Raw genomic sequence first — 14,498 nt, forward strand, 5'->3', positions numbered from 1 at the left:
GTTAGAATGCAGACGCGGACATGAACATCGGACAGCAAACAGGAGGAGCCTAGACACGGAGAGACTGGGTTTCATAGGTAAACCCTGAAACCGGAGTAAAACTTAGAACACATGGTTCTAAGTGGCCGGGAAATGTTAATCACCACACAGGTAAAACCAACGATCTGGCAGCTAGGGTTTGTAATGCCGGGGTTCTTATGCTGCCGGCCTTGATGGAAACCAGGTGTGCCGTCATCAAAGAAAATTAGAAGCAATTGGGAAATTAGTGGTCGGAACCGTGGCACTATCAAAGGAAATTAGAGGAAACTAGGGAATAAAAGATAAGGACCGTGACGCTATCAATTATACGAGAGAGAAGAACAAAACTGTGCAAAACAAGACTTTAAGTGGAAAAAGAATATTTAATTAGAGTTAAGTCCAAGAGGTGATCCACAGTATTCCGTGTGCAGATCGGTTTGAGAATGTGAGGGTTCCAGGAAAGCAGCTGTTACTGAGCCTGGGGATGTGGAACTTTAGGCTTCTATGTTTCCTACCCAACAGTAGCAGAGAATAAAGGATATGTGCCCAATGGTGGAGAGGGAGAGAGGGGGACAAGAGAGAGCAAGGAAAACAGCAGATCAACTCTAAATTCCATGATGATAAGCAATTAGCAGGAGAGCAGAAAAAATAGTTCAACAATCCCTGAAAGGTGTACCCATACACTAATATAGAACATGTCACTTGTATGCTTCGAAACAATTCAAGATGGGGTTCACAAGTAAAACAGGAAATCCCTATTCAACAGACAGATGGACACATATCTACTTTTCTGATATGGACATATATCTACTTTTCTGATGTGGACACATAATCTCTTTATTTTTGTCACCAGAATTTCTAGGTAGAACATGTTAACTGTGTTGTTTACAGTACAAATGTTCCAAAAATACCTCCTCTCTTTTCCTTCAGCCTCCTACATCCCTTTCCTCTGTTTTACATCTTCTTCACTCTCCTCTCCTTTCATCTCAGCTCTCTTCTCCTCCTTCTTCCCTTACACTCCTTCTCTTTCTGTTCATCAGATTCTCCCCTCCCTTTTTCACATTCCCTCGCCTCCCTCCCTTCATCTAGTTCTCTCTTCCTTCTTTGCTTTTCCCTCCCCATCACTCTCCCCTTCATCTGATTCTTCCCTCCACCTACCCTTTCCCTCCTCTCCCTCTCCTCTCTGAGCTCCATTTCACTCTCCTTTACGTTGAGGTTACCTGCAGCAACTTGTTGAAAACACTGCAGGTAACTGAACTGCTTTGATAATCTCTTAGCTTCACTTAGTTAAATCTTCAGCACAATGTAAACTAATGATTTCATCATACAAATGTATCCTGGTTAACCCGTTCAGAACAGATGCTTATGTTTCGTATCAATAACAGGCTCCAATTTAGTTTGTCTAATTCACTATTTGACATGGTTTTCTCATCAGTCTCGCACCCAACCGATGCCCTGCACCAGACCTCAGAGCAGAGCACAAGCTGGAATTCTTCCACTTCCACTGAGCTGACCGAAACCCCTTACTCACTCAGCAAGAGAAGGAAGAGGACAGGAAGCCATAACTCAAGGACTGGGAGTGTACAAACTGACACATCCAAGGCAGGAGAATATCAGAATCAGAAAACCTTAAAACTAGATCCTAGGAGTGATTCACCAGAATATAATAATTAAATTCTACAAAGACTTGATTTGAAACCTCATCATTCCAATTTTAGACACATTAATTATACTGTCTGTTCTGAGAATCATCCATCACACAATGCCACAAGTTATATAAATATAGGGGAGGAAGGGATGACAAATCAATTAAACAAAGAGCAAGAGAAGTAGAATCCTTGCTGGAAATATTTAGCAAGCAGAATTATTTGTCTTCGGGCAAAGAAAGTTCACATAGAATTTGAAAACTGATTAGATTGTTCTTGATGAAAAGCCATTGAACTGTATTAATTCTGCTCCTCTCTCTCTCTCCACAAATGCTGTCGTACTTTCTGTACATCTCCAGCATTTCGGATTTACATTCCATTCATTACTACAACCACCATGACCATTCAGGTCACAGAAATTCACCCATACAGAATTCACAAGGCACTATCCAAATCCAAATATTTGATGCAGGAGCCAGTATGTGTGTGAGAAAAAGTGAATAAATGAAAAAAAACTTGTTTCTTGACTCATTCATTGATGATGCAGCATATAATGTTATAAAAATCATGATATGTACCAGTTTCTGGAATTGATCCCTTCCCTCCCTCGTAATAAGGGTTGTCACTACCTTACTCTTGAATCAAACAGAATATGAGAGAACATGAAGGTAGGGAATTATGCAGAGCCAATGAAATGAAGGGGGACATCTCTTCACTTATACCAGCTGTAGTGTTGAGGCCAATGAAATGAAGAGGGACATCTCTTCACTTATTCCAGCTGTAGTGCTGAGGCCAATGAAATGAAGGGGGACATCTCTTCACTTATACCAGCTGTAGTGCTGAGGCCAATGAAATGAAGAGGGACATCTCTTCACTTATTCCAGCTGTAGTGCTGAGGCCAATTGTCCTGAGACAATGAAATGAAGGGGGACATCTCTTCACTTATACCAGCTGTAGTGCTGAGGCCAATTGTCCTGAGTAAGCAATGGATGTGGCTACTGCTTGGAATGAACACTCATAGAATATGGAGCATAGAGCAGCACAGCACACTAATCTACTCCAAGATCAGACTAACACTTCTCTCCCAAATAATCCTCCATTTTTCTTTCAACAGTGCACCTATCTAAGAGTCCCTTAAATGTCCCTAATGCATCTGCCTCCACCCACACCCTTGGCAGTGCATTCTGCACACCCACCACTCTATGTGTAAAAAACCTCCCTTTGACATCCCTCAATACATTCCACCAATCACCTTAAAATGTGTCCTTTCATATTAGCTATCACCATCCAGGGAAAAGACACTGGCTGTCCATTCTATCTATGCCTCTTATCATCTTACACACCTCTACAAATTCACCTCTCATCTTCCTTTGCTCCAAAGTGAAAAATACTACCTCAGTCAATCTTTCCTCATAAGACATTTTCTCTAATCCAGGCAGCATCCTGGTAAATCTCCTCTGTACCCTTTCCAATGCTTCCACATCTTTCCTATAGTGAGGCGACCAGAAGTGATATCAGACCATATGAGAGGAGGGAATTGATCACGGCAGCAGATACGATACCCATAGCAAGTTTTATTTTGCCTACACTTATTCCTATGCTTGAGGTTAACAGCAATGATGACATCCCCTTTACAAGTCCTCCATATCACTACCCATAAAACTAGTTATTAAAACTTACAGCATTACCAGCATGAGACTTACAACAATCAAAATGATCACATTGTTTATTGGTAGGACCATTCCACCTATTAAGAACTATTCCAGGAAAATGGTGCCAACTTCAGTTGGGGTAAAATTCTGAAGTAGTTGTGTCTCCATTTGGAAACTGCTGAACAAATTGGGTTTAAATACAAGAAAGCTTGTTTTCAGCATGTCAGTCCAAGCACTCAGTGGAAGGGTGGGCAGAGTGGTAGTAGTAGAGTGAGAGAGGGTTGTGGGGGAGTCACATTCCTTAATCCACCTCTGGTAGGGTACAAATCCCCACAAGTCCAGGAACAAGTTCTAATCTTTTGGGATTGTCAGTTCAACCAAACCAGGAAAGTACAAATACATTATTGTCACCAAACAATTGATACTAGAGCGTACAATCATCACAGTGATATTTGTTTCTGCGCTTCGCGCTCCCTGAAATACAAATTGAAGTAAATATAATAAAAATGTAAATTATAAATCATAATTAGAAAATAGAAAAGGGAAAGTACGTTAGTTCAAGTCAGGTCCAGATATTTGGAAGGTATGGCCCAGATCCGGGTCAGGATCTGTTCAGCAGTCTTATCACAGTTGGAAACAAGCTGTTCCCAAATCTGGCCGTACGTATCTTCATGCTCATGAACCTTCTCCCGGAGGGAAGTGGGACAAAAAGTGTGTTAGCTGGGTGGGACTTATCCTTGATTATCCTGGCAGCACTGCTCTGACAACATGTAGTGTAAAGTGAGTCCAAGGATGGAAGATTGGTTTGTGGGGTGTGCTGGGCTAGGTTCACGATCTTCTGCAGCTTCTTCCAGTCTTGGACAGGACAACTTCCATACCAGGTTGTGATGCACCCTAGAAGAATGCTTTCTATGGTGCATCTATAAGAATTAGTGAGGGTTTTAGGGGACAGGCCAAATTTCTTCAGCTTTCTCAGGAAGTAAAGGTGCTGGTGGGCCTTCTTGGCAGTGGACTCTGCTTGGTTAGACCAAGTCAGGTCATTTGTGATATTCACCCTGAGGAACTTAAAGCTTTTGACCTGTTCCACCTGTGCACCACCGATGTAGATGGGGTCATGCGGTCCGCTACTCCTTCTGAAATCAACAACCAATTCCTTCGTCTTGCCGACGTTGAGGGATAGGTCATTGTCTTCGCACCATGCCACCAGTTTCTTAATTTCCTCTCTGTACTCAGACTCATCATTACCCAAGATGCGGCCTACAATTGCATTAACTAGTCATCACCGAAGACCCTTGCAAATTTCTACAAATGTATCTTGGAGAGCTGGTTGCATCACTGTCTGGTATAGAGAGGATCAGAAAAAAAACTGCAGAGGGTTGCAAGCTGCCAGTTCCATCATGGGCATTAGAACAAGCTCTCTTCTCAGTGCTACGATATTATTTATTTATTGCACTACAGCACAGAACAGGCCCTTCTGATCCTTCAAGCCGTGCTGCCCACCAATCCCAATTTAATTCCAGCCTAATCACGGGACAGTTTACAAAGTCCAATTAATCTACTGACCAGTATGTTTTTGAACTGTGTGAGGAAACCGGTATCAGGGAGGAGGTACAGGAGCCTAAAGACACACACACTCTACATTTTAGGAATAGCTTCTTCTCCTCCACCATCAGATTTCTGAATGGACAATGAATTCACAAACACTACCCTCACTATTTTTGCTCTCTTTTTGCACGATCGTATAATTTTTATATATATTTCTTAATGTAATTTATAGTATTTGTACATGCATTATACTGTATTGTTGCTGCAAAACAACACATTTCATGACTGATATCCAATGATAATAAACTAATTCTGCTCTGATTCAGTTTACTTACAACAGATCTTCCCAGTGAAGAATTATTTCCGCACAGAGCAAGATTCCTTACTTTCACCCAGGAGGAAAGTATTCCCAGGAAGAAGATGAAGTGGTCAGCATAAGAATCCTAACTAAACAACAAGCCACCTAAAAATCAATAGAAATTTTATTTTATGTTATTTAGAGATATAGCATGGTAACGGGCCTAACAAATTGCCTAACAGTTACAGCCATGTAACCAATTAATCTACTAACCCGTACATATTTGGAATGCTGAAGCAAATCAGAGCAGAGGGTCATGTGGAGAATGTACAAACTCCGTTACTGACAGTGGGGGAATTGAACCTGGATTGTTGGTACAGTAGAAGCATTACACTAACTGTTATGTTAACATGCCACCCCAAATCAGAATCAGGTTTATTATCACCAGTAAGTGACATGAAATTAGTTAATTTAGCAGCAGCAGTTCAATGTAATACATAATCTAGCAGAGAAAAAAATAAATAAAATAAAAATAATAAATAAAAAATAATAATAGATAAACAAGTAAATCAATTACGTATATCAATTAGATTTTAAAAAACATGCAAAAACAAAAATACTGTAAATTTTTTTAAAAGTGAGGTAGCGTCCAAAGATTCAATGGCCATTTAGGAATTGGATGGCAGAGGGGAAGGAGCTGTTCCTGAATCACTGAGTGTGTGCCTTCAGGCTTCTGTACCTCCTACCTAATGGTAACAGTGAGAAAAGGGCATGCTCTGGGTGCTGGAGGTCTTTAATAATGGACGCTGCCTTTCTGAGACACCACTCCCTAAAGATGTCCTGGATACTAGTGAAGTTTAAGAGACTACTAGATAGGTATATGGAGGAATTTAAGGTGGGGGGGTTATATGGGAGGCAGGGTTTGAGGGTTGGCACAACACTGTGGGCCGAAGGGCCTGTACTGTGCTGTACTATTTTATGTTCTATGTTCTATACTTTGTAGGCTAGTACCCAAGAGGAAGCTGACTAGATTTACAACCTTCTGCAGCTTCTTTTGGTCCTGTGCAGTAGCCTCTCCATACCAGACAGTGATACAGCCTGTCAGAATGCTCTCCACGGTACAACTATAGAAGTTTTTGAGTGTATTTGTTGACATGCCAAATCACTTCAAACTCTTAATAAAATATAGCCACTGTCTTGCCTTCTTTATGACTACATCAATGTGTTGGGGCCAGGTTAGATCCTCAGAGATCTTGACACCCAGGAACTTGAAGCTGCTCACTCTCTCCACTTCTGATCCCTGTATGGGAATTTGTATGTGTTCCTTCATCTTACCCTTCTTAAAGTCCATAATCAGCTCTTTCATCTTACTGATGTTGAGTGCCAGGTTGTTGCTGTGGCACCATTCCACTAGTTTGCATATCTCACTCCTGTACGCCTTCTCGTCACCACCTGGGATTCTACCAACAATGATTGTATCATCAGCAAATTTATAGATGGTATTTGAGCTATGCCTAGCCACACTGTCATGTGTATAGAGAGAGTAGAACAATGGGCTAAGCACACACCCCTGAGGTGCACCAGTGTTGATCATCAGCAAGGAGGAGATATTATCATCAATCCACAGATTGTGGTCTTCCGGTTAGGAAGTCAAGGATCCAATTGCAGAGGGAGGTACAGAGGCCCAGGTTCTGCAACTTCTCAATCAGGATTGTGGGAATGATGGTATTAAATGCTGAGCTATAGTCGATGAACAGCATCCTGATGTAGGTGTTTGTGTTGTCCAGGTGGTCTAAAGCCATGTGGAGAGCCATTGAGATTGTGTCTGCCGTTGGCCCATTGTGGCAATAGGCAAATTGCAATGGGTCCAGGTCCTTGCTGAGGCAGGAGTTCAGTCTAGTCATGACCAACCTCTCAAAGCATTTCATCACTGTCGATGTGAGTGCTACTGGGCAATAGTCATTAAGGCAGCTCACATTATTCTTCTTAGGTACTGGTATAATTGTTGCCTTTTTGAAGCAAGTGGGAACTTCTGCCCGTAGCAGTGAGAGGCTGAAAATGTCCTTGAGTACTCCTGTTAGTTAGTTGGCACAAGTTTTCAGAGCCTTACCAGATCCTGCATCAGGACCTTCTGCCTTGTGAGGGTTCACTCTCTTTAAAGACAGTCTAACATCGGCCTCTGAGACAGAGATCACATGGTCATCAGGTGCAGCAGGGATCTTCACAGCCGTAGTTGTGTTCTTCCTTTCAAAGTGGGCATAGAAGGCATTGAGTTCATCCGGTAGTGAAGCATAACTGCCATTCATACTACTTATATCCACTATAAGCCTACAGATTCTCACAGCTACCTGGACTATTCCTCTTCCCACCCTGTCTCTTGCAAAAATGCTATCCCCTTCTCACAATTCCTCCGTCTCTGCCGCATCTGCTCTCAGGATGAGGCTTTTCATTCCAGGACGAAGGAGATGTCTTCCTTTTTTAAACAAAGGGGCTTCCCTTCGTCCACCATCAACTCTGCTCTCAAACGCATCTCTCCCATTTCCCGCACATCTGCCCTCACCCCATCCACCTGCCACCCCACTCAGGATAGGGTTCCCCTTGTCCTTACCTACCACCCCACCAGCCTCCAGGTCCAACGTATAATTCTCCGTAACTTCCGTCACCTCCAACGGGATCCCACTACCAAACACATTTTTCCCTCCCCCCCCCCCTTTCTGCTTTTTGCAGGGATCGCCCCCTACGCGACTCCCTTGTCCACTCGTCCCCCCCATCCCTTCCCACCGATCTCCCTCCCGGCACTTATCCTTGTAAGCGGAACAAGTGCTACACCTGCCCTTACACTTCCTCTCTCACCACCATTCAGGGCCCCAGACAGTCCTTCCAGGTGAGGCGACACTTCACCTGTGAGTCAGCTGGTGTGGTATACTGCATCCGGTGCTCCCGGTGTGGCCTTTTATATATTGGTGAGACCCGACGCAGACTGGGAGACCGTTTCGCTGAACACCTACGCTCGGTCCGCCAGAAAAAGCAGGATCTCCCAGTGGCAACACATTTTAATTCCACGTCCCATTCCCATTCTGATATGTCTATCCATGGCCTCCTCTACTGTCAAAATGAATCCAAACTCAAGTTGGAGGAAGAACACCTTATATACCGGCTGGGTAGCCTCCAACCTGATGGTATGAACATTGACTTCTCTAACTTCCGTTAATGCCCCTCCTCCCCTTCTTACCCCATCCCTGACATATTTAGTTGTTTGCCTGTTCTCCATCTCCCTCTGGTGCTCCCCCCCCTTTCTTTCTCCTGAGGCCTCCTGTCCCATGATCCTTTCCCTTCTCCAGGTCTGTATCACTTTCGCCAATCACCTTTCCAGCTCTTAGCTTCATCCCACCCCCTCCGGTCTTCTCCTATCATTTCGCATTTCCCCCTCCCCCCACTACTTTCAAATCTCTTACTATCTTTCCTCTCGGTTAGTCCTGACGAAGGGTCTCGGCCCGAAACGTCGACAGCACTTCTCCCTATAGATGCTGCCTAGCCTGCTGATTTCTACCAGCATTTTGTGTGTGTTGTTGTTTGAATTTCCAGCATCTGCAGATTTCCTCATGTCTGCCATTCATACTATTGGGTTTCGCTTTGTAGGAAGTAATGTCTTGCAAACACTGCTAGAGTTGCCATGCATCTGATATCGCTTCCAATCTCATTGAATATTGACTCTTCGCCCTTGAAATAGCCCTCCGCAAATCATACCTGGTTTTCTGGTACAGGCCTGGGTCGCCAGACTTGAATGCCACAGATCTAGCCTTCAGCAGATGACGTACCTCCTGGTTCATCCATGGCTTTGGTTTGGGAATGTACAGTAAGTCTTTGTGTGCACACACATCCACACAGGTTTTAATGAAGTTGGTAACAACAGCAGCATACTCATCCAAGTTCGAAGATGAATCCTTGAATACAGTCCAGCCCACCGATTCAGAGCAGTCCTGTAGGCGCTCCTGTGCTTCCCTTGTCCAAACCTCACTACCGGTGCTGCAGTCTTCAGTCTCTGCCTATACTCAGGGAGTAGAAGTACAGTCAGGTGATCAGACTTCCCGAAGTGAGGGCGTGGAATAGCATGGTAGGCATTCTTGATGATGGTGTAACAATGGTCCAGTGTGTTGTTTCATCTAGTGTTGCAAGTGATCTGTTGATGGTGATTGCTGACCGATTTTTTTCAGACTGGCCTGGTTAAAATCTCCCAAAATGTTGGTGAAGGCGTTAGGGTGTGCTGTTTCATGCACGTTGATCCCATTGGTCAGATCATCTAAACTGCTACCAAAATGACCCCAGAGAACTCCTGTGGTAGGTAAAAAGGACGGCACTTTACTGCTGGATATTCCAGGTCTGGTGAGCAGAATTGGGACAGCACTGATATATTTGTGCACCAAGGAGAGTTGATCATGAGGCAAACTCCTCCACCTCTGCTTTTGAGAGACTCCATAGATCTATCCTGATGGTGTATAGTAAACCCGTCGATCTAGATCACTGCATCCAGTATGGAAGGGGTTAACCAGGATTCCGTGAAACAAAGGATACTGGCGTTCCTAATGTCCCTCTGATTCGGCACCCTAGCTCTGGGATAATCAATTTTATTCAGCAGAGACTGCACGTTTGCCAACAAGATAGTTGGTATAGGGAGTTTAAAACCACGTTTCCTTAAACGCACTTGTAGTCCCGATCTACACCCGCGCCTCCTCCAAGGTGTCCTCCGTGGGCCCATCTGACCACAATCGGTGTTGTTTCCATGAGTTTTAAGCAGCGATAGTGTGTTTAAATGCATCAAGACTTCTTTGTTAACTGTACTGACCTTGGAAGCAGTTGTGCTTCTTTGCTGTATCAGGCTGAAACGGAAATATTGAATCGTATCCATTGAAAGTACTCGAGTCATGCCTAGGAGCCTAGACATTAATGCAGACCTAACACAGACATATGGGATTAGTATAGATATTCACCAACAAGGACAGTCAAAATGGCTCCTTTCTGTGCTATACCTCTGAGAAGGATATCTGCCATTCCTTCCCTATGTGGTCAGACCCAAGAAAATGGTCCCCTCCAAAACGACCTCGTGTACCGTTTAACTGTCCTGCTTATGGATGTTCACAACCTGGAAACTATTTTAGACCATAAAACATAGGAATGGAATTGAGCCACTCATCTGATCAAATAGACTCTGCTATTCCATCATTTGTTTTTCCTCTCAACCCCAATTTTTAAAAAATACAGCCCCATACTCATCGACAAACTCACATGAGCACAAATAAATGTGCTGACTGACTGGATCTTAGGTTACATATGAACTCATAAGTGAATCTGAGCTCACCCTCAGATAACACTCCAGAGGCCCAATGCAAAGCCAATAATCTCTTAAAAAGATTTTCATTTTTAAAGTCATTAAGAAAGAATGTTATTAAAAATGCAGTAAAATGAGATTCTTTATAATATTAAAAATCGCAATAAGATAAAGTGTTCCAGGATTTATCAGCTTTTCTTTGCAAATCTCAGATTGAAGTCTATCTGCACATATGTAACTCAGGCAAGAAAGGAAAATATCTGGAGTGGCCTGCAAATGTTCAGAGGGGTTGGTGGGGGTGAATCAGCCGTGGTAGGAGAGTTAATGGAAATGGTTAAACATACCATTTAATCATAATGGTAGGAGCAAACAGTCCATGGAATCAGCCAGAACCACTACATCTTTTGTCTATCTGAATATAAAGTACTGTTTGGAAGTGATGGCTCTGTTTTGGCCAGTTTTTGCTGGAATTCAGAGTTAATGTGTTTCTGCGACATTAAAGCCATAAAGAAAATTTACAGCATATATATGCACATAAAGGCAGCGGGAGACCTTGTTATCCAGCACAGCCGGATTACAGACATTAATGCCACACAATTATTGTTATTAAGGTCTATTACATGCCCTAGCATTGGAGAACCTGTTTATACTTATAATATGGATTCAATTTATTTGTTATTAAAAACAAAATGTTGATTACCTAATATTCAGCAAAATATACAGTATAAGTAGTCTATTGATTGTTTAGCCACTGATTATGAAATTTTCCTAAAGGTGCCATGATTTGATGTTATTCTCACCTTGCTCATGGACTGTTTGTCCCACTCGCATCAGGGAAGAGGCTACACAGCCTCCAAGTCAGGACCACCAGACTCAAAAACAGTTACTTGCCCCAAACTGTCCGGCTGATCAACACCTCCACCTGCTAACCCACCACACCACCGACTGTTCAAAGAACACTGAGGCTGTCTACAAGAAGGGTCAGAGCCGTCTCTATTTCCTGAGGAGACTGAGGTCCTTTAACATCTGCCGGACGATGCTGAAGATGTTCTACGAGTCTGTGGTGGCCAGTGCTATCATGTTTGCTGTTGTGTGCTGGGGCAGCAGGCTGAGGGTAGCAGACACCAACAGAATCAACAAACTCATTCGTGAGGCCAGTGATGTTGTGGGCGTGGAACTGGACTCTCTGACAGTGGTGTCTGAAAAGAGGATGCATGCCATCTTGGACAATGACTCCCATCCACTCCATAATGTACTGGTTAGGCACAGGAGTACATTCAGCCAGAGACTCATTCCACCGAGATGTAACACTGAGCGTCATAGGAAGTCATTCCTACCTGTGGCCATCAAATTTTACAACTCCTCCCTCGGAGTGTCAGACACCCTGAGCCAATAGGCTGGTCCTGGATTTATTTCCACTTGGCATGATTAACTTAGTATTATTTAATTATTTATGGTTTTATATTGCTATATTTCTTCACTATTCTTGGTGCGGCTGTAATGAAACGCTATTTCCCTCGGGATCAATAAAGTATGTCTGCCTGTCTGTCTGTCTGTCTGTCTGTGTGCTTTTAATGCTGCATCAGATTCAGAGTGACAATCCTTTGCACTAATGAAGAATGATAATAAACAATTTTGAATCTTAAATAATCATTTGCTGTCTGTTCATAGACTGACACAGAGTGATTGTCACACCTTCTTTAAACCCCCTTTATCCATTGCAATCTCATAGTGTTACTCATCCAGCAATAGTCACGTTCCCTTGGTCACCTCGGCACCATCTAACACTTCAGCATTAGCATCTGTTCTGTGTATAGAAATTGTCACCCACCTACTATCAGTTGAATAACAAATATCACACCTCCACCACCATAGTACGGGAATGGGAATTACAAGGCATGTGACCACCAGGCTCTGCAATGGATTGGGGGGAGGGGAACTGCTGAGAAGATCATTGGAGTCTCTTTCCTCACCATCCAGGATATAAACCAGAAGTTCTGTGTTGGCAGAGCCCTCCACTTTGTCAAGTGCCCCTCCCATCCGTCCCACAGTCTCGTTGATGTTCCACCATCAGGCAGAAGTTGCCACAGGATAAGAACGAGGACTGTTAGGCTGGGTAACAGCTTCTTCCCCCAGGGTGGGAGGCTTCTGAATGCCCTGATACCACCCCCTACACACTATTCATGACAACGCCAGTTGCAGTAAAACTATTGTATATTTAACTTCATGTTATATATCTCAATCTGTACATCTATGTTAATAATATTGTGTTAATATTATTCCATGTGCAGTATGTGATAATATACTGTGTTGTGCACCGCACCTTGGTCCCAGAGGAATGTTTTGTTTAGCTGTATATACGTATACGATGAATAACAATAAACATGGAATTAAACCATATACCCTCAGTTACATAAGCATTGTTACATATCTTTACTAGTTCTCCAACACAATCAGATATCCTTAGCTTCCTCTATCGCAAATAGTTACCCACATATGCTTTACACACTATCACACATTCTCATTCCAGTGTTGCCTTGCCTCACAGCTTCAGTCATCTAATCATTAGTCAGCTCCCTTAATTCCTTTGCTGTTCCACATCCTCTGTAATCTTGTTGCTAAAGAGTTTCCATGCTTACCAGCCACTACCAGCTTTCCAGGCTCCACAGCAACTGTCTGAAGTTGTCAGTGACAAGCTTTCTACAGAGCTCCATTCATGACAATGAAAGCATTACAGTGAGAACTTCATTATCTTGTACTCACCTTGTCTCCAGGCACAGACAGTCCCTTTCCAAATCCAGAAGAGTCCTGGAGGTGGAGAGCTAGTTCTATATCTGTCTTCTCTTCTACAGCAGGTACATTTGACCCAGATTTCAGAGCGTGTGTTAACTGGAGTGTACGAGCAGGAGACCAGTTCTGCAGCTGAAATGTTTCCTTGCATCAGACTGAGAGTACAAGATTCCTGTGACACTACATGTGAAGCAGACAGGTCCCTCCCCCAGCTGCTGCCAGCTGAGAAAGCCCAAACTGTTTTACAGTGTGTTTCTGTAGGGGCAAGGTCTCCATGTGCTGGGCAGTGCTTGCTGAAGCCTGGCCCACACTTCACAGTCAATGTAATGGGCTTTGATTGCAAAGAATTAATTTGCTCACGGTGTGATCTGCCCAGCTTCTGTGCCTCCACTTTCAAAGGCTGAGTCAGGCTTTGCTTGGGGCTCTGGCCTTCTCAGAAACAGCTGCTCACTCTCTTTCCCCACTTTTTCTTTCTATCTCTCTTCCTCTCTCTTCTCGCTCACTCTTATCTCTTGCTTCTCTCCCTCCCCTCTCTCACTCCCTCTCACCCACTCTCTCTCAACCCTCTCCCCTCTCCCTCAGAATAGCTTTCTGAATGGAAAATACTTGCAGCTGCAAATAGAGCGAAGGATAATTTGTGAGGTGGTGCGCTCAAACACCACTAATGTTCAGGAAGAACATTTCCCTTAGCAGAGGGTCGAAAACTAGAATCGTAGATGTGCATGCTATGTTGGCACTGGAAGCCTGATGACCCTGTGGGCTGCCCCCGGCTCATTCCTCAGGCCGTATTCAGTGTCGATGCAAAGCAAAGCATTCCACTGCATGTTTCAATGTACATGTGACAAATAAAGCTAATCTTTACATGAAAGGTGGGCTGAGAGAGCAGATGAGTAAAACTCTTTACACCTAAAGGGGGTATGGGTCTGATATTAGCTACCTGGAATGGTGTTTGCAACATCTTAACAATACTTGAAATACTGCGCCATGGAATTAGCGGTTGAAGACAGGATTAGGCACATAGGCCGCTGAATGCTCTCTCTCGCTCTCATAATTTTTTCTCTGACATTTATCAGCTCTCTCCTCTCCCATAGAGAAGATACCAAAGCCAGAAATCACATACCACCAGGCTCAAGGACAACTTCTAACCCACTGGACCTTTGGCCCAGCCAGTCCCTAGTGACCACGTTGTGCAACCACCTTGTGCCAATTTCCTGCCTCAGCCC

General features: G+C 43.6%; 1 protein-coding gene across 2 annotated transcripts in view; it reads right to left on the minus strand.

The window, feature by feature from the left end:
- LOC140742052 (uncharacterized) overlaps positions 1-13,347 on the minus strand; it is a 194,965-nt gene extending 181,618 nt beyond the window's left edge. Inside the window, exon 1 of one of the 2 annotated variants that reach the window (XM_073072782.1) lies at positions 13,249-13,347. The gene's annotated coding sequence lies outside the window, so the exon portion shown is untranslated. The remainder of the gene's footprint in view (positions 1-13,248) is intronic. The other variant, XM_073072786.1, reaches the window with a different exon arrangement.
- Positions 13,348-14,498: the final 1,151 nt, after the last annotated feature.

Source organism: Hemitrygon akajei, chromosome 19 (assembly GCF_048418815.1).
Source record: "Hemitrygon akajei chromosome 19, sHemAka1.3, whole genome shotgun sequence".
Classification (NCBI taxonomy): domain Eukaryota; kingdom Metazoa; phylum Chordata; class Chondrichthyes; order Myliobatiformes; family Dasyatidae; genus Hemitrygon; species Hemitrygon akajei.